General features: G+C 37.3%; 1 protein-coding gene across 1 annotated transcript in view; it reads left to right on the top strand.

The window, feature by feature from the left end:
• The window catches only part of KHDRBS2 (KH RNA binding domain containing, signal transduction associated 2), a gene marked incomplete at both ends in the record, with an annotated part of 323,724 nt that overhangs the window by 266,030 nt on the left and 30,163 nt on the right, over window positions 1–27,531 (top strand). The gene's annotated exons all lie outside the window — the stretch shown is intronic.

Below are 27,531 nucleotides of genomic sequence, written 5' to 3'. Positions count from 1 at the left end.
TAGCTGCAACAGGGTCTTTGCACATATTTAAGATAAATTGAAAAAGAAAGTTGAATTGAGTTAAAGGACATGCTAGGTAGCGCAGAAACCAGCCCTATCCCATGCGAGGATGTTTAGGTTTCAATATCACACACTGGAGGGTGCCCACTTGACATAGAAATAGTAGGAAGAATTACATAGGATGTGGGGTCTTTGATAATGCTAACCATTAATTATATATGTAACCATTAGTAAAATGATAACCTTTTCATTATATAAACTAGTTACGTTTGCCTAATTAGAAGACTTTCTAAAGTTCAGAGCAGGTGCGGGATCCTAGGGCCTTGGCACTATATACTGGACTCATGCTTCTCACCAGAGAACAGAGCTTTCAAAGCAACGAGAAAATCTTTTTTTACCACTATACACGTAGTGTACAGTATCTGAATCATCTCCTGTCTGTATTGGAAAGAGATCTGAGGCAGTTGCCGCAGCTCTTACTTTCTCAGAAAATCTGACTTGGCAAGAGAATTTAAGAGCCGTATGGGTGAGTAGTAGCTTACAATTTCCTGTGAAAGTTCAGATGCTTGCCTTACCTATGAAAATTAACTCAGTGCTTCTTTTTTTCTTTTATCTACTCATAAAAAATACGGCAGAAGCTAGTTGTGAAACTCTCGCAAAATAAAGTTGTGGGGATATCAAACCATCAAATCCATCAGAAAGATAACTTTTGGCATGTTGAAAATGAGATATCTGGAGGCATATTACCTGACAGACCTCCTCCTCGAATCCATGACATTATTCTAGCAGTTGTATTTCACATAGGCAGAGCCCAAAGAGATGGGTCATAGCCACCTGAGGGGCTAGAGATGGGTGACAGACATGGAAGGTTGTGTTGGTCATGACGCAAACTAACTCATGCCAATGCCTTGGGCTTACATGCTAGAAATAGGAATAGACTGACTGCTGAAGTCTAACTTACCAAAACCTTTGTGTTTATAAGTCGTATATGCTTACAAGAAATAAAGAAATTACAGAATAGATGTTGTATTTGAAAGAACACTGTAGCATAGTTGTCATTATGTAAATGTCAAAATTATCAAGCAGGTAAAAAGCAGTAACAGAATCAGAAGATTTGAAGAAGCAGAATCAGGCACAGTTTATCAGAATAGTAATGACAATTTCCAAACTGTAATGCAAAAATGTTTGCCATGTATATACTTAACAATTGACTTCTGCCTTTCTGCAATCCAAATAAAGGAAAAATCACCCTGCAACAAAAATTAACATGACCATTTCCTCTTCCCTTGCAAACTTCGTGTATTGATTTAGAATAAACTTTTGCTTGCAACATTCTCTAATGGCTCTTGAAGGGTTATGACAGGGTACCCTAGCTTAAGGACTTTGTTGCCATGTCTTCTGGTAATCTCAAAAAAAAGGGAAACACTGCTGTTCATAACAAATCTCTTTCTTTCCGTCAGTCACTGTCCTTATTTGATACTGAGTGGCAGTCTTTTGAAGCAATCTGTTCTATAAACTCATGTTTGTGCTCCTGAAAATTTCTGTGTCTGTATAGGATTACCTGTTCCTCATATATACAGATACACTGCTCAGTTTGTCATTGACTAGGAATGGGGTTTCATTACTAAGATCTAGAAAAAAGCTGGAAAGATATACAAAGAGTTATGAATGAATGTTGGCATATATACAACAGCTCTAATTTCATCCATGTATTCTGAATTTTGAAGTACAAGGCTATTTTCAAGCAGACTTCCTCAATCTTGAAAATGGTATAAAAAACTTCTCTTTATTTTATTCTAAATATTCCTTACTATGCTGTTAAAATCTTTAATGTCAGTGATCTGTAGTGGAACTATGTCCTGATTGTCTGATTTCTGTCTTTGCTTATCATAGTTATACAGTCTTTGCAATTATCGCTATGTGGAAAATAGAGTAAATCGTACTTTCCTTTCAGAGCTAGCTGCATAAACCAATACATCATTTGCATACATTGCTTGAATGTACTCGTCAGACACAGGGGCATGAATTATTTTAACCAAATATTTGACAAATTAAGATTCCAGCGTATTTTAAATATTGTAGCATTCCTGGTTTACCTTGGGCCAACAAAGCAGTGATGTGGTCCAACAAATTCCTAACTGTAACAGCATCTAAATGTCAGTAGCTTCACGAAAAATTCATTTGCACTTTGAAGAGGTATTTAGATCAGAATCTTCTCTCATGAGCCTTAGGTTCGGCTGAGTCAGTTAATGAGGAAATTAGCCTGTGCATCCAATTTGCCTAAATCAGTAAAGAAGGCACCACTATCAACAGCAATTGATTAAACACCTTCATTCAGTCAACTATATAAATCAGAACCTGCTAACTGCCTCTCTTCTGCTAAGTAGATCAACTGTGCTGAAGGGAAGAAAGAAGATACTTCAGTCAGGTAAATAGTTGAACATATGTTAGTTTGCATTGTTGTTTTAGGTCTCAAAGTTAGGCAAGGATCTTGAGCAAGTGATATTTGCAAGTTGTAAAAATTTCTGCAGAAACTGTGCTGATCGTAAGGTAACAATGAGGGAGATAAATAGGTGTTTCTAATGTATACCTACTGCTAGTCTTGCTTATGTAAACAAAACAAAATCTTCAGTTGTTTACTACATGTTGGCACATCCATGTAGGTTCTGTGGCAGAAGTATAGAAATGAATTTCAGTCCTCCATAGTTCTGTCAGTAAATGTGCACACAGTTTTGTGAGCTCATATATCCATATCATCATGGTCAAGGAAATAGTACAAGAGAAACTGTAAGATTCAGACCTACCAAACCTTTGCAATTTTTGTTCACTAACTTCAAGTTTCCAGACCTGGAGAGCTGAGGTGTTCAGACACTTTTATTTACTTCTAGAGGAAGATCATCAATTGTTTTCTTCTACAGGTTCTTCAGTATCTGGCACTTCAACCTTTTAATTGGCAGTGAAAGTAAGATGTTCTCTGGACAAAAATCCTGTCGTTGCTACCTTCCATTTAACTTAGCTTTGTGCATTTAACTTGGTTTTATGTGTTTTAATGTTAGCTTTTCTGTTGTCTTCAAGGTGTCTGCCTTTCTCCATTAAATACAGTGTTGCAACCATGAACTTAACCTTAAAAAAAAAAAAGTCCAAACTTTGCAAACTTAGAAAATGATCACTGTCCTATTCCACTCAGTGGGGTGAAGGTAGAGTTGGCTTTTAAATACTTTGTGTAGTAGCCAGTAGTAACAACAGTTATTCAAGAGGTTCAATTAAATAATAAATTTACTAAAAAAATCAAATTACAGCAAATAGTGGCTTGGCAAAAGCTTGTAACTATATCATAACACTTAATAACACAAGAACAAAATTCACAGTGACATTTCCTTTATGTGCCCAGAAAGAAGTTAGAAAGAGAGAAACAGATTAATATATCAGAAGATAGGTAAGATTCCACCACTTCACAGGTCCATCAATCCAGCAACAATTTCTGTAGCTCTCTTGGTGGTGGGTGCAATGAGACTTCACTTCTGGAGTGAGAAGTTTTTTTTAAACTTTGGTTCATTTGCTTGCAAGATAGGAGAGGGTGGCTCATCTCCTCCCTCTGCTCACTCCTCATGCTAGTTAAGGAGATTGTTCCAGAAATGAGTCAGTGGTGCCCCAAGTGTAGAAGTGAGTCAGTTGGCCCTCTAGGGGTGGCTGGTGATATGTTATTTCCCCTAGCTGGTCAGTGATCGCTGAATGACCCTGCCTTTGTTCCAGCCCAATTAATGAGGGCTCAAGAAAGAGATACCGTTAATGAGGCCCTGGTTTTGCGAAGAATAGATAGGCCTCAAGGAAGTGGGGAGTCCTGTCTCCACAACACTCATCTCTTCCTCCCTGTCAGTAGTTGCAAAAAACAGCTGTTTAAGGCATAACGAGGTACATACCATGTCCATCACAATCGCTTCATAAGAACTGTATAGCATAAAATGAAAAAAAGGTTCTAGTTATTGATCTAATATGCTGGTTGGAAAAAAGGTACATTTCAGAGACAAAGGAAGTGTCCAGACTATATTCTTTTTCACCATTTTGTTCTCTCCTACATTTAATAAGCATCTATCTTAGCGGCCACATATTTATAATAACTCCTTTGCAACCTTTTATATAGCTCTATTCTTATTAATAAGCAGTTCATGTCATAAAGATTGCACTTTTTCTTTGGTCAACAGTGTTTCTGAAACTGATTGCTGAAATGGAATTTAATTGTAATTAAACTGTGTCTAAGCAAAAATTAGACCTAAAATACTACTGAGACTGAATTTAAGACAACTTGGAATTGTCTAACTTATGAATTGTATATTTGAACAAAAGCTTCCTTCTTAAGGCATTGTCTTTGTCTTTTCTATATTGTTTGGTTTGGGGTTTTGTTTGTTTCATTTTTAAACTTGTATGTGCTTAGCAGAAGTGGGAAGTCTGCAAACTGTGTGAATATCACATGAAAATCATTGAATGTTTAAGAAAAGCAAATATATACATGCTAAAACTTCATAGTGGTTGAATATCAGCCATTAAATCAATATTTCTTTTTACAAGCAGAAAATAAGGACAAAATTAGCGTCTCAAAGCCAAATTCTCTCTGAATGGGCTGCCCACTGAGATAAGCACTCCCTACATAGACATTATACCAAATGAGAGAGTTTTTTTTAGAGACTGAATTAGAGTTTAATTTCTTCTTTGCATCCCTGCCACAAAAAGCTAATTTAATACTATTATCAAGAACGATTCCTTTAATTACATCAAAAGATCTACAGACCGACATCTATAGCTTTAACACAGACTGCACTGGATATTTGAAGATGCTGTATAAATATAAATATCTGAGGGTATAGATATCTAAAGAAACAATATATGTGTGCTATATACTACTTACAAAGCTATTATCTTGTGATGTTCTTCCAGCTTACCTGTGCATTCACTAATTCAGTTCCATGCAGACAGCCAGTCAGTTCATGGAGCACAAAGGCAAAGCTTCTGCAAAATTTAAAGTCAAGTCTCACCTTGAAACCTGACTTCCCTCCCCTTCTAACTGTATTCTCCCACCTTCAGTTCACAGTGCCTGTAGATCAATTCTGTGAATCTACATGAGTTTCTCCACCCTCATGTGACATAACCCAAGCTATTTACTGAAAATCTAGCTGGCTACTGCTTAGCTGAGATCAGAATTTGCTGCCAAAGAGTGCCGCAATGACATTTCAAGTCAGACTTGTGTTTGTGTAAGTAATTTGATGTCTTTGAACAACTGTGAGTCAGGTACACCTGATGAAAGCTGAGAACTGTAGCACACTAGCTGGTTTATAGCACACTGTGAGGATTGTCCGTATACTGGTGGAGTATTCGAAAGAGCAAAAAAATTAGGACTTCAGTGGCATGTTAATTAGGTCTATAAGTAAAATGAAAGTGGAGTCAGAATAGAGACAAAAAAGCTCTCTCATATCCCCTAAATGTAATTACATATGCCAGGTGGGACTTTATTAATAAAGTTGTACCATGACCAGGTCAACATAGGCGATGTCATGATAACGGCAGTACTGAATGTACTGCATGCAAACTGCACTGATGTCATCTACACCGTGAACTTACAATGCAGCAGCCTGGCTGTGGTAACGCACTCTGCTTCCAGTTTTACTCCATGGTAAGGACAGCTAGCAGTGGCACACAGCAGACACAGCAGCTCACAGAGCAGTTTGCACAGACACGCCCGTAACTGTGCAGAGAACATCAAACACATGCTCAGTGGGGGTGATGATGCACCATAGGGCACAGTCCCACCATTTGCTGGTGCAACTTTTTGTGGTGCATCAGAGGCCATATAGGAGTTCCCAAGGGAGGATGCAGTGCTGCAGGAGTGCCTGCAACCCCTTGCTGAGGCTGGGGCAACAAGTGCTGGACTTTTCACTTGCAGAAGGTGCAAACTGCTGTCATCAATTTGTCATCAAACAAAGGAGCTGCAGGAGAACATCAGCAGACTGTGCACCAGCCATGATAATGAAAAAGACAAAAAATGGAGACTGACCATCTCTCTGTCAGGACCCTGCAGATACAAGAACCTGAACTCGCAACTGTACCAAAGGAGGGGCAGGCTGAATCTGTGGTTATCGCATTGGGAAATGGAGACTCCTGGTGATGGCAAAGGCTGGAAGCTTGTGACTGCTGGCACCAGCGGAGGGATCCTGCCTCATCTGCAGCTCTGCTGCTGCAGAACAGGTTCAGTACACTGGCAGCAGAGGGGGAGCTGGGAGCTCTGTCTGGTGAAGCACCTGAGCCACACAGTAGTACCAGGAGGAGGCAGAGAGTGACTCACTACTACTGGGGATGGAGACCCCATTTGCTGGCCTCCCAGCTGCTGCATACTGCTTGCTGCATCTAGGGCGTTGTGGAGAGACTACTGAGGCTTGACTGACTATCAGACTATTACCCAAATTGTTTTTCTGTGGGCACGTGTTGCTGCCAGAAGAGACCTGGCGTGTATTGATGGTGGCTGCATGGGTCTGGGAGTGAGGGCCAGTGGCTTTGGGGCCCTTATGGTTTACTCCTCAATATTGCCAGTGAGGGGGGAAGGGCTTGAGAAGGTTTGGATGGATCCAGTAGGTCAACAACTGGCTGTGCAGCTGGTGCCCACAGGGATTCAGCTTTTACAACTGTGGGACCCATTCTGAGAGCTGAGGACTGCTAAGAACACATGAGATGCACCTGACAAAGTGTGTGAAGGCATCTTTGCCAACAGGTGGGGAGAGGCTTAAACAATGAGGGAGGGAAAAGAAATCCAACAGTCATGTGAAGAAGTGGTGAAGGTTGGCACACCAAGAGAGTGGTGTGGACAGCATAGGCCTTGAAAACAATACAACAGGGCAGAGAGAACCACACTCAACTGTATGTTCAGGACTAAGAGGTGCTGCATTATGGGGGTAAACTCCCCTTTTCTGAGAAAGCAGTACAACTGGGTGACTCTCTGAAGTTCTTGTATGTTAGTGCATGCAGCATGAAGAACTAACAGGAGAAATTAAAGTACCATTACAGGGCTTCAGTTTTATTGTTTACAGAGACATGGTGGAATAGCTCACACGACTGGAGTGGTGCAGTGAATGGATGCAGGCTCTCTAGGAGGAACTGGCTGGGATAGCGAGGAGAAGGATTTGTCCACTTGAGACCAGCAAGGATGCATGGAATGACCAGATTTTTGTGGTTCTCTGATAGCTAGAAACAAACTTGAGATTTTATCTAGGGGGAGCATATGTCCATAGGTAACTGCTATAGAATAGCCATCCTTGAATTCACATTCTATCTTACCCAAAGTAACTTAACATTTTCCCAAAACCCTCAATCTTTAAATGTCTATTTTCTGTTCCATAAATCTACAATAGAGATTCATATCAAAGCACATTTTTTATTTTAAGCTATTTCATAAAATTTATTATTGTTAAATGCATTAAATGGGCATTAAAATTTGTAATTAACTTAAAGGATGGCTGTATATGTACCTACATTCTGGAAGTTTGAAGTTTCCACTCCACAAATATTTTTCCCCAGATTCCTATTCATGTACAAACACCACACAGATACACTCTTCTTTACATCTGCTTTACATAATATATTGCTGCTGGAAGAATCTAAATTGGGTTGCAAGAAAACTTGATTCTGCTGTTGTGCCCCTGCTGGTTCCATGGGCCTCCTGTTGATATCAGTGTGAGTTCTGCATACTGAGGAAGCGCTGAGTATCTCAACTGAGATCAGTCACGTAGATCTAAGAGAATTTTCCCTGACTCTACAGCATTATGTGGGCTGTTTTGTTTATACATTATAGATGACCTGTTTTCTGAAAACTAAGCTTTCATCCTAAAGTTAAAACTCAGTACTTTTCATATCTATATTTCTATACTAAATTCAGATTTCCGTTTGCTGTTCCCTCAACGGTATTTGTGCAAGACATGTTTGTCTCTCTTTTTGGAAGAAAAAAAAAAGCTATATAAAAGTAGTTTTCTTTGTATAGGATATCTACTGTGTTGATTCGATGCCTGTTCTGGGCGCTGATTTAGCGGTCATGCTAGATGTGCCATACTAATAAGAAATACATTTAATCCTGCAAAACACTTGCCACAATTTCGGTACAACTCTAATCCAACTTGTGTTAGATCAAAGTTTAAACTCTCACCGTGCTTCTAAGGACCTACTTTTACTCCCCTTAGATACAAATTTTCTATACTATCACAGTTAATTAGTAGCCAGATATGCTTGAGAAATTTGCCCCAAAAGTACAATCCTAATAAAACTAGTGTAAAGTACACCAAATTATATAAGAATGACTGGAAAAACTGAAGATTTTACTATCTTTTTTTAATATCTTGTCATCTTTCTAGGTAGGCTTGTTTGAATATATTATACAAGTAAAATACATGTGGAAGACTGAGCTACAGTCAGCATGATTGGATAGAAAAATATAGGTTTGCCCTGTGTGTAAAGCAGTGCAAGAACAAGGGCAAGATTACCATGATGATTGCCATAAGCTGTCTGTGTTTATTGAGTGATCTATTTTTGCATTCAATAAACTTAGGTTAGCTCCTTTTGCTGCAAGGAAGATATTTATCTTTAGATCTTAGGACCCTCAGCCAAAAAGATGCAGTTTTCTTAATGCTGTTGTTGGAAATGCCATGATTCTTCTGCCTTTATATAGCTAATTCTCCTACAATGTTCATCGGGTTTTGTTTTGACTCATCTACAGAACTGGAGAAATTTTTTTTTTTTTTTTTTTTTTGTGAGGAAAGCAACCATCTTTAGTATTAATTTTTAAAAAAGGGGGGGGAAAAGTATTTGTTATAGACACAAAAGCTGATTTACAATCAATAGACAATATACTAACGGGCTGTTTTCCAGTCACTTAACCTTTGATGTGATTCTAGTGTCAGCATTTACAGTAGTGCTGTGCTTCTAAGAAGCCAAAGAGAGCAGAGAGAAGCTCTTGCTAGGTCAGCTAGAATCACAGATTCAAAGGACCTGTTTCCTGTATACCACCATGCACTTTTACCTTTTTCTTAGGAATATACTAGCATGAATTTTGGCCATTTGAAATAAAGTTGAGCAGAACTTAATACATTAAGACTATTGAACAATTAATGTCATTGAAATAGTGACATGTCGAGCTAACCATGAACTGCAGATGTAGGTTGGCCAGAAAAAATAGCTTTATGCTCTTAAGGTTATAACTTTTCTAACCAAACAGCTGAATTCTTTTCTAAGCCAAAATAGATTTTCTTGAATTCAGGACAAAATCTGATGTGTGACAGACCGCTAGATGCCATCTGGACTCCTTTCCAGATACTCTGCAAGTTCAGCTTTCTGCACAAGGCTCTGTCTTCAATTCCCTTGATTTTTGCTATGCAAAAACTGCACGCAGCTTCACAGGACTGTCATGTGGTCTCTCTGCTAGTTAATCGCAAATACCCAAAGTTTTACTCTTAGTATTTTGCTGCTAGATTCATCTTTTTCATGTGAAATGCTTTCTTATGTGCTTGTCATATGTTAGCAGTGACTGTCACTTATCTGTCTAGATAGACAAGCAAGCATTGTCCAGATGGAATCAGGCTATATTATGCACACAGGAATATTCCCATATTCCCTGCATTTTATATTAGTTAGTATGTTTCTCACTCCCGACAGGAGTTTATTTATAGTTAGTTCCTTCGTTCGCTATTTTTACAACGTACAGTCTTTGTGCATTTCATGAATTATAATCATGAGTTACATTTATGAATTTAAATTTGACGTGTTTTATACGCCTGTCTGAAGCTAAAGTTTGTGCCTTGGAGAGGGATATACTGTGAGGTGGGTATAGCACAGTCTAAAGACTTGAGGCAATGCTACGTTATGGGTACAAACTGGAACACAGGAGGTTCCACTTAAATGTGACAAGAAACTTCTTCATGGTGAGCATTCCAGAGCACTGGAACAGGCTGCCCAGGGGGTTGTGGAGTCTCCTTCTCTGGAGACATTCAAAACCCGCCTGGACGCCTTCCTGTGTAACCTCATCTGGTTGTTCCTGTTCCAGCAGGGGGACTGGACTAGATGATCTTTTGAGGTCCCTTCCAATCCCTGGCATTCTGTGATTCTGTGATTTTTGCGGTGCTGCAGTTTTCCTTGGCTGGGATTGTTGACTTCCTGGCTTCCATGGAGCCAACTCTGAGAGAAAATGCAGAGCAGGAACTGAACCACCAACCTGCTTCTTCCTCCTATGCCAGGGTAATGAGTGTGCCTGCCAGGAGGAGATAATAGGTCTGCTCTCCCCCAGAAACAAGTTTTGCTATTGCATCTGAACTTTTTACAACTCTTTCATAGGCACAAATATACCTTCAGTAACAGTAAGGAACTAATTAAGTTACCTCAGCTAGAGAAAATATTTCTTAGAAATTCCTTGCTACACACAGAAACACAATTTTAGAACAAGGAAGAAACATACATCAAAGCTGAATGTGAAATTGTCTCATTTTGTTATGCAAGATGATTTGACTTAATTAGCTCTCAAGCTTTCTATCCAGGAGAATAAGAGGACATCACTTTTGCATAAAACATGTAAGATACAGTTACAGAAAGATGACAAGGATGTTTTTGAGGCACTACGTAAATATCTCACAATTGAACATCCATTATATTCAAACATACGCACGTACAGATACTTCACTTGAGCTTCAAGGCCTTGTGGTCCATGCTGAGCAGGAAGGATGGACATTGTGTGAAGATGCATAGCATAAGATAAGCTTAAAGAGCTTCTATGTGAAACTAACAATAAGTCTGGAAATTCAAAAATTAACTTTGAAATGTTATCTGTCCGTTTCCTGTATGACCTAAAGGTATGTTAAAACCAAGACGTGCTCTGCAACTCACCTCCTCATGGCAGTTATAAAACATTTATCCAAAGTAGCAGCATCCCTGGAAGATAATCAGATACAAAAGTACAGTACACAAGTTCAATGCTAAAGGTGAATTGAAAACAATATCCTCTTCCCCCCATCCCAGGGTTTTAATGAAACATTATAAATAAAAGCAGTTTTTAAAATATATTTAAAATAACCTGCAGAACTGTAGGTCAGCAAGCTGGACTTTTCTACTGGAAAACTGGTAGATATTCTGAATAACCAAACTGACCAATGAAGCTAATGCATGAATAAAAAGCTTTGACACAAACATATGCATGAGGTATTCAGGGAAAATCAGTGCAGCCTGTCTAGAGACTGTGTTTTCAAAAATATTATAGCTCTCTGCATGAGACAGTGCAAAAGTTAATAGGACAAAGGTGACAGTATTGGCAGAGAACTCTTCACCACCACTAGCTTTGGATTAGATAATTTGAAAAAAACAAACAAACCCTAAAACCACCTTCTTTCAAATACCAGATATACTTACGTAAGTCATAATTTTCTCACAAACCGAAAGGTTAGATGAATGTCACTCAGTATAATAACTTTTGATCTTCTTGTGATCTTGTTCATTTTTTTCTTGTGCTGTTATTATAAATATGTGATCAAATAATATTAAATGAAGGTCTGGAGGACAGCCTACACCTGTTCTCTGTTAGTGAAATCAGATAAGGAAATGTTTTGACAAGGCAAAAGAATAAGTCTGTCAAGTTAGCTTAAAACTGTTCAAAGCCTGAAGAATAAATTTGAAAATTCATCAGGTGTTATGAGATAAAGGAAGAGTTCTATGAGGGTGGATTGTAAGGAACAAAGCCACATCATTAAGCTTATCAAGACAGAAATGTATTTCAGTGCAATTTTAAAACATCTCTTTGCAAGAAAAAGTTATGTGTTCTAAGGTGGTACAAATCTATCATTGAGTTGATGGAGCTTTTTGAGAAGATACTCATAAAAGGTTTATAAAACAGCCTTTCCAATAGCATCAATATCTCATCTGCTCTTAAAGCTGATGTAAGCAAGAAATGACTCATAGCATTTAGGAAGATGATGATATGGTCCAAGTAATTCTGAGGATTATTCATTGCTGTGACACAGATTTTCACCTTGATTCTGAGCATGTTAGTTACATTAACACTTCTAAATGTGGTTTTCCACATCTGTATCACAGGGATAGTGATAATTATTTATATCACAGGTTTGCTTGAAAGTTGAATTCTTCAATACATTAAACAGAATCAGTATAGTTATTTATGTTATTAATATATTAGGTTTTGTTATAAATAATGGCAACTAGAGTATAACACATTTTTTGAATTTCTGAATTAATACCTGCAATTACATTTCCCAGATTTTAAAAAGCAAAAACTTCCCACTTATTTGCTTTTCTGGTTTTGATACCACTGAAGTCCATGACAGTTTTAAGGAGGAACCGCACTTAGGTCAGTGGGTAACTTATTGTTCACATGCTGTAACTTTAGAAACATATACAGAACAAAATGTCAATGACTTTTCTACCACATGGATTGAGCAATCCAGGAGACAGATTCATCATGCAGGATTTCTTTTTTCCCCTTCTACTTGCCATTTCTGTGATCAATGCTAGTTTCTATGAAAAGCAGGGAAGTTGATTCAGGAAATGGAAGTATGCAGTGCTTTTTGCTTCCTCATTAGAAGGCAAAGCAAAATATGAAGTATTGCTTCTCCTTTTGTCAAGTTATCATTCCAGAAGACATTTAGAAGACTACCTGTAAACAAAGGAAGCTTTTACAGAGATATTACATACTCAAACACCAACATATACATCTTGGATTCAAAGGCATTTTGACGATATAAATGAAGAAAATTAAAAGATTGCTATTTCCAACATTTTTCTATGCTAAAATATTGTGGTTAACATCCAAATTGCAATGTTATAGAAACTTGATACAGCATGCTTGAATTTTGCTCAGTTATGAGTAAATAGGTGTGTCTATTTATGAAGTCCATTGGGAATAATTATGATTTACAGCCCTGAATCTTCTTCTGCAGCTAGAAAGCTAAGGAATAAAGGGGAGCTATATCCCTCTTAGCCCTGCACCCAGTGGTGCAGAACAGGTAATTTTACCTCAGTGTTCTGTTTCTGCTCTAAGGATGTTAGCATGTTGTAAAATAACTAAATATAACTAAATGCAACTCAGAATAATTACTGGACGATGGCCTGCAATCTTAAACTTCCTTCTCCAAGAGTATATCCTCCCAAAAAAAGCTGGATATTAATGCATTTTTCTGCAACCTCTCTGTCCTGGATTAATCTTTAAAATTGGGAGGGGGGGAATAAAATTACATTAGAGTATCAATATCACAGAATATCTTAAAGCCTAATTGTTGCAATAGCCAAGCTCACTGGAAATGTAACTTCAGGCTGAAATACATATTGAATCAGCTTTGGCACTTTGCTGCAGTGTTGTGGTATTGTGCTCTTCTGGGAAGAAAGTGGTGGTATCACCTGTGTTTTGTGGACAGACTAGTCACGGGTGTATGTACTAGATATTCTTGGGACATGCCAACTGGCTCAAAACCTATCTGGATGGTAAGTGGAGAACTTCTATAATATTTAGTGGACACTAATTAGGCATTAGTAGTATACACTTGTTGAGCTGTTCTGTTCTGCCAAGATCAAAGCAGCTACAAGCCTGCCCAGAAGGACTATAGGTTTAGGACTATAAATTTTAGGACTATAAACCTCAAAATCTTACGTGCCTCAGGACTTCAGACATAATTGGTAATTAGCTTCAGTTTTGGAGGATCAGTGCTTGATTAAGACAGCTCCTGGCTCAGAACACTAATCTAGCTAAACCTTTCATCTCACAATTCAGGTTCTGTTGGACTGCCTGAGCACAGGCTCTTGTGCCATTTGAGGCACCCTGTAGCCTTCAAGACATCCCCAGGGGACCAACAATGCCACGTAGGGCACAGGTGAGATCTCTGCCCTGCTGGACCAGAAGGCAAAAGCCAGGCATGATATATTAGGATGTCTAAAATGACAGCAGATAACTATGCACAGCTGCTGAAATGAGCTCTCACTCATTTGGTCAGATGTGACACACCTAGTTTTCACATTGGCACCAAAATGAGTTAGTCTTAAACTATACAACCCCACTAAATTGTGTGTTTTACACCCAGCAGACACTGAGAAAGACCTGTTTCAAAAAAAGAAAATTGACTTGCTTATCGAAATGGACTTCAATCTCAAGCTTTTAGTATGGATTTTCTTCTTAAACCTAAAGTGACTTTTATGTTGTCTGTTACTTCAAATTTCTGCACTCCACATCTTGAAACACAAGAACCCCTTGGATCCTCAGATACTACCATTAGCAAAATGGACAAGAAGAATGTTGGTTTTAATTTCTACGAGGAATGTTTTCAGTTCTGTCTGGCTGCTCTGATATTCACTTCTGTGTTGACTGCAGATATATTCATCAATCTGCCTCAAAATTGAGATACAGCTTTCTTCAACTGGTAAGATGACTACAATTTTCAAGCTGAAGGTTTATCACCAGTAATTCAACACTTTATTTGAATGATAATAATATAGCATTATTTCAGTACTTGCAATCAAGTACTGTAAAAGTCCTCCCTACATTTGATAATTCTGAGCCAGGTTCTAGGCTTCCCAGGTATTCAGGGTGATGCTCAGGAGTTCACTGATCACTCTTTACTGATACATCTCCAAGCCTTTTACCAAGGGAACAAGTACCACTCGCCTCAGTGACTTAGTTCCTATTTAAAATTAATGCTAAATAGACAAGTGAATATTTAGTACACCTAACTGAAATCAATGTTCTTGGCTGGGTACTGGTATGTACAGAAATAGGAAAATCAGGAAGAGAGCTTCAGTTTTTATATTTTTAGAGGGATATCTTGTTGAAAATCATCATCAGAGTTAAGTCAGCTTCCTTTGCTTCGTAGATGAATTAACAGAGTGAGATTTTGGTAGAGGTGATGGCTTTGTTTTAAGACAATGAACTTCCAGCTGTTGTTTTGCTAATCTGCTCCATCCTCCTGCAAGTGGCGTTCTTGGACTCAGCATGAGGGGACTCAGAGGTGTCAAATATTTTCATGAGCCTGACACAGATATTTCTTATGATAAAACTTGAATACAGAGAATCACTAGTGACAAGAAGAGTCATCTTCCTTTAAATCTATATCCCTTTAAGTGAACAATTTGTTGCAGTCAACAGATATATTTTTATGTACTTTTTTCCTTCAGTCTTTTAGTATCTTCAGCATTTACTATCAAGTTTTACAAACTTATGCAACAAGCACCTTATTAAACTGAAAAAATAGAGTTAAAGAAAAATGTGGGGTTTTTTTTAAGTAATGTTTTGATGTTTTAAGTAATCTTGTGTATATTTTTACATTAGACTAATTTCTTGTCTTGGGTAGGGAAAAAACCCACAAACTTACAACAACAACACAAACAACCAAAAACTGAACAAAACCACAAACAAACAAAAAACACAAAGAAAAAAACACAAACAAAAAAACCACAAACAAACCAAAAAAAACACAAACACCACTCTGTCCCATGGATTTTCTGTTTCAAAACCCAGCTGAATACTGTAATGAAGCACTAGATAAAGTGCTGACACTGCCTCTGTGAATCATTGAGTATTTTTTTTATACATGGATTCCTGAGTCATTGACCATTACAATCACAGCTAAATTGATGTCTTTATTTTCTCCAGTGCATTAACAGAATAAGGACCTGCCAATGAGGAGATATATTGCAATTGTGGAATAGTCATCTTCTAGCTGAATAGTTAGTGACGAACCCTCCTATTTTAGAAACTTTTGAGGCTTTAAAGAATAGTGACAATATCTTCAATCTCTGTCATTAGAGCTTGTAAGATGAGAATAACCTTCTGCTCATTTTTTTTAAATATTGAAGCAGAGCATAAGAGTTAGTTGGCCTCTTCTCTGAACTGATAGTGCAAAAAATATATCCATATGCTTCTCCTTTTCTACCTGAATAAGTACCGACTTCTCCTCTTTGACTTCATTATTTAGCTATGAAAACTCCATCCTTCAGAAGTTCCAAAGCAGATAGAGTGACTTTTTGAACTTGTTGCCTAAGACTTGATATAAATTTTAAAAAAAAAAATCAATTTAAAGATTCCTTTTAACATTTTTGCCCTTTAAAAAAGAGACACAAGTGGATTTTCATCTTATCCAGGGCAAGGTATTGTCACAACATAAGATAAAAGTGAGTTTGTAAAGTGCTGAAGTGATCTTTAACAGGAAATAGAAATTAACAAATTATCTTTTCATTCCATTGCCCAACTTTCTCTTCTTGAAGTAGAATTAAGATATATTGGAATCTGTGTTTCGTATTTTTAAAATATCCCCATATAAAAATAAAAGAAAAAGAAACAAACAGAAAAACCTGTATGTTACCTTCATAAAAATAAACAAAGGTTAAAGCTAAGAGTCTTTTATGGCATACAGGGAAATATGATAACTGAGGACATGGCCTGCATGGTAGGTCATGATGGAAATCTTTTTATAAAAATCTTGTTGTTTTGTTTTGTTTTTTTCTAGAAAGCTGGAGAGATAACATTAAAGTTTTGTGTAGGACTTGCTTTCACGAGTTTCTGCTCACGTGTGTATGTTTGTATGTGTTGCAGGGCAGTGATGGGATGACACATAGTTCTCCCTAGAAGATTAATGCAAATTGGCTTTGCATGTAAGCTTTAAAATTTAAATTGTTGAAGAACTAAAAGCCTACAGCTTTGCTTTCAGTGATGAATATGGAGCTAAAAGGCTTCTGAGCTTAGTGAGAAATTCTAAGGAATGACAGCAAAATGTATATATTCAAAAAACCAGCAATAACACAAGGTTTCAAGTACATCAGTCAAATGTTCCCTGCAATCTATATTGTGCTTCTACTTTTATGGCCAGAGAATAATCTCTTCAAACTTTTTTCTTTTAGAAGGTAGTCAGACTGTCACATTTGACACTATTTATGAAATGTAGTTGTTAAAAAGAGGAATGAGAAATTACTCCTCAACAGAGATTTAAATGAACATAACTTCCTTTCTTCCTTTTTAGTGAGCCTCAAAACCATGTACAGTCCTACAATGTAATTGAATGAAAGGGAGGTAAATATTGCTCTTACCCAAGAGCAAGACATATGTATATATTCCTTAATGTATTAATATACAGTGTACAGTAGAAGAACCTGATTCTTACAAAAACTTGTATTTTTATAACTATAACTGATGTTATGATTGCAGTGGTCAGCTAGAAGCCTTGCTCTTGGTTTCTAGGAGCTCCTCAAACTCTAGAACGACACCTTTTCCAAAACATTGGTGGATGTAAAGTAGAATAACAAAGTTGGTCTGATTATGCTTTATAGGCATCAGTGCATGTTAAAATGTTCCTATATTCAACATCTTGTTAATTATTGGTTGGTAAATATACTAAAACAAGTAGTTGAAAACAAATGGATAAATACTGCTAAAAAATTAAGTTATGAGCTAAAGAGGACTGAAAGAAACGTTGAGATTCTCCAGGTCCATTTTCAATTACACTGTTGGACACCACCAGGAAGCTGCAGAGTGACTGGAGCAGTTGTGGCCCAGGATGGTCTGTGCAGCTTTGGATCCAGCCCTAGACACACTTGAGAAAGTTGTTGAACTCTGCTTTTAGTGTCTCTGTTGCAGTGTTTAGAGTAGAAGAGGTACTAGATGTGAACTACTACTTCTATATAGTAAATAAGAATCAGTAGCAGTAGTAACTGGACTGTTTGACAGTCCATTAATATTTTTAATCATTTTTTGTTCTTCATTTGTTGACAGGCTGTGTCAAGAAAGGTCAGAATCACTGTTCTGAGATTAGTAGTCTCACAATAAACAGGAGTGTTGACCTTTTTTACCATCTCTTATGCTTATTTTTTCTTTTCATTCCTTACCGGGCATTAGAAGAATTAGCATAGAGATACAAGGTGGTGTTTTCAGTATGTCAATTTTACCTGATTCTATATCTTTAATGCACTTAGTTAATATATCAAACATACGGTCCATTTTCTGAGTTTTCAACCATGAATACTAGCTGGCAGGAAAAGACTAAACCAGACCAAAGTGATTGCAGCTGCATAGCAGAAAGAGGGTAGCATTCAATACAGAAACTCTTCTTACTATTCCTCCTTCATTCCTGTGTTCTGACACAGTCTGGGATCATGACGCATCCCTGTTTTTGGTGCAACAGTCAGGCTGCACCACAGTCTAGGACTATGCCATACATAACAAGATTTTTGTTCCCTGTTTAGTATAGATTTTGTTACTGTGATCCACATTTGCGTCTCTTTGATCACCTTGGGAAAAAATTCGATCTGGTGCACAGCACGAGGTCTGTTGGGTCAGCCATGTCTTGCTATGGAAGTCATATTCTGAGGTCTGTAGGGGCTTCCCATGACTCTCTGGGTGGATTACAATGCAATAAAATTCCATCAGACATTAAGGACTTAATTCAGGCAGGTCATCATCTATTACCACCTGAGGGCCACTTGTCTTAGAAGGCTCTCACTTTAGGAGGGCAGTCATACTGTTTGACACTCTTGATCCACCACAGTCAAAGATGGCTGGATATCTTTTCTAGCATGTCTGCTTACTAGAGCCAAGGAATAGGGAGTGATTTGTGGATGTAGGGATCTGTTTAAGGTTTTTATGAAGATTTGGGGATTCTGGCTTCCTGCTGTGCTATTGGCTGATCGGTACATCTCTGCATCATGGTTGCATTTGACTTTGAATCTTTATATATTAATTATTTTTAAAAGGAAACAGAAGAGTATAACATAGACGTTGGTGAATAATGAGAATACTGAGTTGGGAGAATACATTTCACTGGTACAGTGAGATATATTTAGTTGTATAGGATAAAGTTAGCAGAGGTGTCTGACACGAAGATCTATTAGGCTGTCAAACAGTCTCCCAAGAGAAATGGTGGAATCCCTACTACTGGCAATATTTAGAATTCGATTAGAGAAAGCACTAGAAAATGTACTGAAAGGAGCAATCATATTTGACAGGAGTTCCTAATAGATGATCTGTTCTTTTCCATCACTAATTTCTCTAATTGCCTGCTCAGACTTGAGGGAATAACAATTTAAATACTGCCTCTAAGTATCTCAATAAGTATTAACCACTTTTTACTGTTTTGCTCATTATTATATTAAAAAATGAGAAGTCCCATCACATTCTACGTTTGCTTTTAATTACACCTGGCCTTTCTGCAATAATTTCTGTACAAGATTGTGCTAGTTAAGTTCACTCTTCTCACACATCTTTTAAAACCAAGAAGAAAATTCTGCATTACCTCTAATCCTTGCATTTTATACATCATGCTAGACTGTATTTCCTAGTCCGACAATATGTTAGGAAATGAAATCTTACAGTTAAGATGCTGTGAGCTGGCAATTTTTTTTTTAATTCCCAGACAGTACACAGCACCAAGAAGGATTTCCAGGAGCATTTTTATTCAAACATGATTAGCAGCAGTGCAAACATTGCTGCATTCACTATAAGCAGCACTTGTATTATAAGCTTAATCATTATCATAAGCAGAAAAAAATGAGTTAATCTCTTCTGCAACTGATACCAACTCAACATTTTGTTACACTAGTACTAGATTAATTTTCATAACTTTAAAAATCTACCTATATTTTTCACAGTAAGTTTCATTGTGTCAACTCTTCAAAACTGAAGTTTGAATTAAAAAAAAAATGTTTGTTCAATTCAAATATTCAGGCTGCAACTTCAAAACTTAAATCAAAGGTATCATGGAACTAGCGAAACACTGTTTAGCTGTGTGGCTTAAAGCAACACCAAATAAGATTTACCTTCATTATGTCTTCTAAGTACTGTTTTGTGGTCATTTATAAGGTAAGAAAAATACATTCAAGAGTCACAATGTTTATATAAAGAATCAAAAGTTATGCAAAATGCATAAATTATATAAACAAGACAATTTAAAATTCGCTGACCACCTGTTTTTTTTTTTCAGAAATATTTTTCTATGAAACTAGATTCTAGGAAATATGTTACAAACTATCTGTGTAACAATGTAGGACATTTGAAGTTTGATTCAGCACGAGAAGTCATTTATGAAAAAGATGTGGGGTGTCTGGCAAAGATTAGGATATAAAGATTGCAATGTTAAGAATGCCTGAACTCTCATCTAGACCTGCTTCAGGATTGCTAAATAAATAAATCTTAATCTGTCCTGTGTTTTAAGCACTTTAAACAATTTTGTCTCTAATTCTACTGTGAAGTTTTGTTACTGTTATGTGTTACTAATTCATGAAATCCTTAATGATTAGATACATTTTAACAGAGCATAAAAGTGGATCAAAACCAAGGGATTTCACATAGAATTAACCTATGTATTTTCTCGGCTTTTCTTGACATAGAAAACATAAGGCTATTTTTATTGAGCGTTTTTGTTTTATAGTGTGGTAAAATTGGAAAGATGTCCTGTTAGTCATGATGACTCTTGCAAGTCTTTTCCTGAGGGAATTCTATAAATTCAGAGACATGGGCAGTTTATAGAATTTGAGGATTTATTTACCAGAGCAAATTATCTTGCATTTGGCCAAGCTGTATTTAATCTGCCTACTTCCAGCATTCATAATACATCAGAGTGAAGTTTGATTTAAAATTAAATGCAATTCAAGGTCCTGTAAAACACCTATCAAAGTATTTCTGCTCTTTGCTAGTACCTCAGCATTTACTTGCACGTTTACAAGCGCTGAGATGTGAGGTCCTGTGGTCCAGTTTTCAAGGGTTGAAAAATAAAAAGGAGAATACCTTGGAATTCCCAACCATTCAAGACCTAGAAATTTCATTTCCTGGGTTATTATAAAGCTTATTTAAGCTTGAAATTGTTTACTTTTAAGACATTGTGTCTAGCAAGTCAAACCATTGTCAAATGCTTAAACCATCATTAAGTTGCTAAACTCAGATAGAAGAGCTGTCAGTCTGTACTAGAGGCTTGTAATGATTTCTGTATGTGCTATACAAGACAACTTACTGCTCCATGGCTAGATTTTATGTCAGCTCCATCTATTGATTATGCAGCTGGGGGAGCATCAGGATGCACAAGAAGTTCACCATCTGCTTTGCTTGAAATTTTGGAAAGAGAACTATTAGATATGATAAAGAGATTAAAATTAATAATGGGCGTATTACAACCCATCCTCCCTTGGCAGCCAAAGGCTGTGTTCTACTCTATTCATTTCAGTTCACAGGAAAAATAAATCTTTCATTTAAATGCCATTTATTTGATATATTGTCGCCAGTGCAACTTGCTGCTGTAATATATTATCACTCAAGTACTATGTAAAGCAGTACAAGTCATCAGTAAAAATAGCAGTTAAAAATGAAGAATGTCTCCTGTGAAGACTGTCTGAGAGAGTTTGGGTTGTTCAGCCTGGAGAAGGCTCTGAGGAGACCTTATAGCAGCCTTCCAATACCTAAAGGGGATCTACAAGAAGGCTGAAGAGGGACTTTTTACAGGGGCATGTAGTCATAGGACAAGGGGTAATGGCTTTAAACTGAAAGAGGGTAGATCTAGATTAGGTGTAAAGGAGTAATTCTTTACCATGAGGGTGGTGAGGCACTGGAACAGGTTGCTCAGAGTGTTCAAGGCCAGGTTGGATGGGGCTTTGAGCAACCTGGTGTTGTGGAAGGTGCCCCTGCCCATGGCACGAGGCTTGAAACTACATGATCTTTAAGGTCCCTTCCAACCCAAAACAGTTTATGATTCTATGAAAAGTCCTTTCTTCAGGAATCTCAGAATCGCAGACAAGTGCAAAAATGCAATTTATTGCAGATAAACCAAGGTATCTTCTTTGTGTATTTTTCATCTCAGCTTGCTGCTTATTACTAAAGTGAGTCATTTTATTGATATTGGAAGAAAGACATTTTTCCGTGAGACATTCCTGTTCAATAAGAACTGAGTAAAGGATTGACACTGAGGTTAGGATGCTATCCCGTAAGGAGAGGGAATATGAAAAAAAGCACAAATAAAACAGAAGAGGAAATGGTTTCAGTAGTTCAGTTTGATGGTAACAAGGTTGGGGACAGAGAAAATACAAGAAGTTAAATGGACATAAGCAGTAGCTCTGACTCATTAATTAGAAGTCTTAATGTGACTTCATGGGCATAGGAGAGCCAGCAGAAGGATTTGAAAAAATAAAGACGATAGCCAGATGAATGTTGTATTATAATTGCAGCAGCAAATTATGCTGAAGGCTAGTCTTGCAATTATGGAAGGAGTAAGAAAAGTCTCATTTCTATTAGATTTTATTTTACATTTTCATCCCATTCTGATTTTCTGTTTCAGTACATCAAAATGTATTTTAAGTGTTATTCTGTGACTGTGATTATACTGAAATTTCAATTATATTATTTAATTATATTATTGATTATATATTTCTATGACTATGTGAAAAGTGTTCACCTCTATATGTTTTACCATTCAGTTATAAACATATTTCGTATTGCTGGCATGTGAAAAGTAAGACTGATTTCATTAAGAGGTCAAATGTGTTGAGTTTACTTAGTTGCCTCTGGCAACCACATCTGCTCTGGGTTGTTTCAGCACTAGAGACTCTAGTTCATATATTACATTCATGAAGTCCAAAACATAGAGCTCTACTTGTTTCAGTGGGTTACTATTCCTGCTTTAATTTCAGCATTATTTTTATTATTGTTACTACTGTTTATCATTTTGATGGAGATAGTGCCAGTCATCTTTGAGTTCATCTTCAAAACACTTGGTAGGTCTCACTAGTGTAAGGAATATGTATAATCTTCAAAAAACTGATAATATCTTTCTTTTTTTCCTGATCCTAAAGGTATGGCTGAAGAATCCAAGACCAGCTATGATAGCAGGCATGCAGGCTTATGGAATAATGTAGTCAGAATTTCAGTTTCTAAGCGTAAATTATGATTCTGAGAATCCTTGCTCAGCAACAGACTAACTTTCCAGGTACTTCAGCAAGATTCATTTGCTCTAACTGCAGGTTTTCAACAATTAATAATTCAAACCTAAGTTCATTACATTTTGTACCCCTCTTTGTAGTCAGTAGGGATAAATTGCCATTTGTCTAAGTTATGTAAAATTAGTATATTGAGATGTGTTCCCCACATCACTCAGGGCTGCCTGTGCCTTAGAACGACTTGAGGACTGAGTCCGAACTCATGTGTGTGACTGTGACAGAAGGCAAGTCCTCCCAATTACAGCGCTGTAGAGAGGCTCAGCCAGCTCATGGGTTGTGAACACATAGTGATGAACAAATAGAGAAGGAGGTGACAGTAGTACAGGTCTAAGTATAATAGCTGTGATCTCTTTTAACTTTGGTTAAAATTGCCATTTCTCTGACATGATCTAACACCATAGGTGCTCTTTGCAGTAAAGATTTTAAGATTCATTAAGCTAAACAGGCAACATGAGTAGCCAAGGGCATAAGTCATACATCTGGAAAGAAAAGACCTCCCAGATGTATTTCTATTTTCTCTCCAGTGTTTCACATACGGTAAAAGGAGCAGGATATAAGATTTTCCATAGCTGTTAGCATTTCCTGAGTGCAGGTGTGTAGTCAGTTGCACACAAGACTGTCTAACCCGAGATCTTCTCTGAACAGAGTGCTAGATGCTATTCCAACCTGTCCACCCATCCCCATGCATCATTCACAGCCTTCTGATTGCATTCTGGGTCTCAGGTCGCTTCAAAATTAAGCCTAGCAGCACTGACTTTTACAAGCTCAGCTTTCTCTGAGCAGTAAATTCTCTCCAACTATGAACTAACTAACATACAATACATAAAAGTTGGTTATTTAACACATCCTTTTAGAGAGCAATTCAACTTGTCCTCAAGTGTCAGAAGAATGTGGGATGAATTACTCTCTAAAAATGTTTTATTTCTACTGTGTGATTCTTAGGGAAAAATGCCACTAGGTTAGTGGTAGACAAGTAGCTCTTAGCTTTCCAAGCTAGGGTCGTATGGGTGCATGAGAAAATATGGATATGGCCAAGTCACAACAGAAAAGAGAGTGAGACAGCATTGGTAGATTTACAGAAGCAAGGAAAAGAAAATAGTGGAAACTCTGCAAAGGCCCTTTTACTGGGAAACAACTGGTTTCATTTTACTTTACTGGAGTTAGAATTAGAGGTTGATTTTTATACCCTGACCTTTTCTATGGTATAGTACTAATTTTTGTGTAGTGCTGGGTGCAGCTTATTTGAAGGGCTACACTGGCTCTCTGGCTGCAGACATTTTTCTTGTTCACATAATTGCCAAGTAAAGTAGAGAGTTGTATAACTCACTTTACTTTGACTTATTGTTGTGTTGGTTTTTTTTTAAAAAAAAAAAGTCCAGATATTTTGCAGTTTGTTACTTTAGAAAGAGTTGGGCTACCTTCTGTAAAAAACTAATTAGTGTTGACTTTGTTACAATGTATTTTATCATGTATTACCAGACCATACATAAAATATTGTGAGTAGGGCAGTTTTCATTAGAAGTATTAGAATTATTTTTCTTCTTGGTTTCCCAGAGCTGAAACCTACCATTTTTCAGGGCATGCTGTGAAAATCCTATTTTCTAAGTCTATTCAGAGAAGAGGTGATTTAAACTTGGTGCATTTGAGTGTGGGCTGTTATTTTTTGAAATAGGGTTTTTAGCAGTAAGTAGGAAATTCAAGTTTAAACAGATCGGATTACGTTAGATTATGATACCCTTGTTACTGATGATGCTTATTATTTTGTTTGTATTTCTAATGTTTCTTTCAGCATCTGAAACTTGAAGAGGATTTGAGTAAATCTAAATAAATAACATAAATCTTTCTCAATGATATCTTGGGTGTTGAATCGTGTTAATACTTAATGTTTTCTCTGGCAGTAGAATATAAGCCTTTTTTCCAATATGTCCCTTTTTTCTCCTTTATCGTTTTTGTCCCTGTCTACAATTTTCTTTATCTGTGGTAAAGTAGTGCGCATTTGCTTCTGAAGTGAGTGTTCCCAGTGCTAATTTCCTATGCTATTCTGAGATTCTTCTGAGAGTTTTTCTTAACTTCACTTCGTGGGGAAAGACTGGTAAATACTTAATTATGTTCATTTTCAAATTAGTCTTTTCTTGAATTGAATTGTGTTTTAAAATTTTCCTTACTTTTTGCTTTTCATTTGGTTATTATTTTTTAATGCTAAACTATACCAAACCTCCTCAAAGTCATCCACAATTGTTTAGAAACATCGTTAGCCCCACTGCAGCTCCAGATGTGTATTTCTGTTCCTTTACCTCTGGTTTGGGGTGTATCACTGTAAGGCCAGAGCAAATCCTAGTCATTGAAAAATCTACTTTCCTTTTCCCTGACATAAAGTGTTTTTCTTATGTTTTGGAAAGATGTTTTGTTAAGAAATACCTGAGATATAGATACCCTGGCCTAAAAGCCTAGCCTAGAAATGGCTATCAGTTTAAACATTTCTAATAGCTTCCCTGTTTCATATTTTTCAGTTCATTCCCATAAGCTTTTTCTTCTGAATGATGGTGGCAGCTACCATGGGGAAAAAGACTCCTCACACAGGAGAAGAGTCTTCCCAGGCAACCAACCCCAGTCCCTCAGATAGCCTTGAAAATCAAACCTTGTCAGTAACTTTTTGGAGTTCAGAGAAACCTGTTTCCCTTTGGTCCTGCTTATCTGCACCTTAATTAACATCTTGAAAGAGCTCTGAAGATTTAGGGAAGCACTTTCTTCCCCTTCATTGAAACTGGGTGGCTTGAAAATATCAGGTTTTCATACTAGTTTTGTAATATTATGATGAGCATGGAGATGGATTTTCCAGTGGTGAAATCAAATCAGATCAAATCAGATCCAAAATCACTTTATCTGAGATATTCCTGCTTGAAAAGCACAGACCTCAATTAAAAGGTGTTAGAACTTAAATACAGGATGGAAGGTCTAAGTATTATATACATATATGTGAAGATTTCTGGTGAAATAAATTAAATTGTAGAAATTATAGAAGAAAAAATGCCATATTCAACACTGGCAGCATGGGCAATCAACACTTTTTCCTTCAATGAGTTGAGGATACAGCACTTCTATGTTACTTAGGTTCCCCAAGAGGACATCTCTGTTCCTATCAACATATATACAGAATTATTATCAATTTAATATGATTTGTTTATTTGTTTTTAATGCAAGAAATAATAGAGTGCATGAAGGAGTCTGATTCTGTTGCTGAGTAAGAGATTGCTCTGCATTTGGAAAGGGCGTCCTGGGTTCTCATCTCTGGATTTATACAGAAATGCTCTTGGGAGCACCATCCTCAGCACACACAGAGCACAGACTATATGAATTTGAACATCCACAGACTCCTAGCTTCTGGACCTTAACAGAGTCTACATGGTAGCTGGGTGTTTCGTGTCAAAATATGCACACGGAAGAAATACTTTCAAACATTAAAAGTGTAGATTCTGGGGAGCTGAAGGTTAAAGAGAAGAAAACTTCTCAGTGAGTTCGAGGCACTTAAGGATGTGAAAGGAGCTATTTTGAATCTCAGTTCCAGATGCCTAAAGGATTCCTTAGGACAATGATGTCTGGCTGCAATACACCATATTAAGCTTTGAAAAAATGCTATATGTGCCTTATATAAATAGTTCACCTGTAGGATTAGAAGATAATTCTCATACAGATTGACACAAATAAGAGAACATTGTCTAGAAAACACTTCTTTATTAATGTGCATTGTGTTTTTTTGCTGTGTTCCAACCATTCCATTTGTATTATTTGGACTGTATTGACCTGCTCTGAGCCTTTAGGGAGGCTGTTAAAATCTGTAACGTGAACCCACAGAAATGTCAAATATTAACAAGTGTTCTCTGCCCTGCTGATGCTGAACACTGATCTGCCTCAGGCGTCAGGAAACTGAGAGAGCTAATTTGTAATGGTTGCGTTTCCTGCTCTCTCATATGGTAGGTAAACATGCTGAAATGTCTTTCCTCTTGCTACTCAACTTTATGTAGGAACCTGCATCTCCTCGTGTTCACAGTAACAGGATCTTGCCCAGTAGCACACTAATCGATGTGACTAACATCCGTCTGCTGTGGTTCATTGTTTCTCTCCTGTCCCCAGGAACAAGATTGTGCCATAAAATGTTAAATATATCACTGTAGTCTTTTTGCTGCAAGTGTACACTAATGAAGACATGTCAAACTGGTGCACTTCCACCTGAAATGGAAGATGACAAAGTTTGTGTGGACTTCACATTCTGGGAGAGGCTGTTCCCCAGTCTGAAAATGGGACTCTTCCTCCTGCCCAGATAAGCTGATGTGGGTGCCTCAGAAATGGAGTCACCATCCAAAGTTCTGTTCTTCCTTCAGGCCACACAGCACCCGAGGGTGAAGTCTCCCACCTGGAATCCATACTCACCCTTGTTGATGGGTAGGAGACCAGAAGGACGGGCAAATTGAACATGCTTGACCTAGGGAAGCTGAATGCTTCTTCCTTTGAATGTTCTCTTTAAATCAGGACTACTGGTGAAGTCTAGTTCAATAC

Source organism: Nesoenas mayeri, assembly GCF_963082525.1.
Source record: "Nesoenas mayeri genome assembly, chromosome: 3".
In the NCBI taxonomy this organism is placed as follows: Eukaryota; Metazoa; Chordata; class Aves; order Columbiformes; family Columbidae; genus Nesoenas; species Nesoenas mayeri.
Note: the sequence above shows the minus strand (reverse complement) of the source record. Positions and strands in the feature narration are given on the sequence as shown.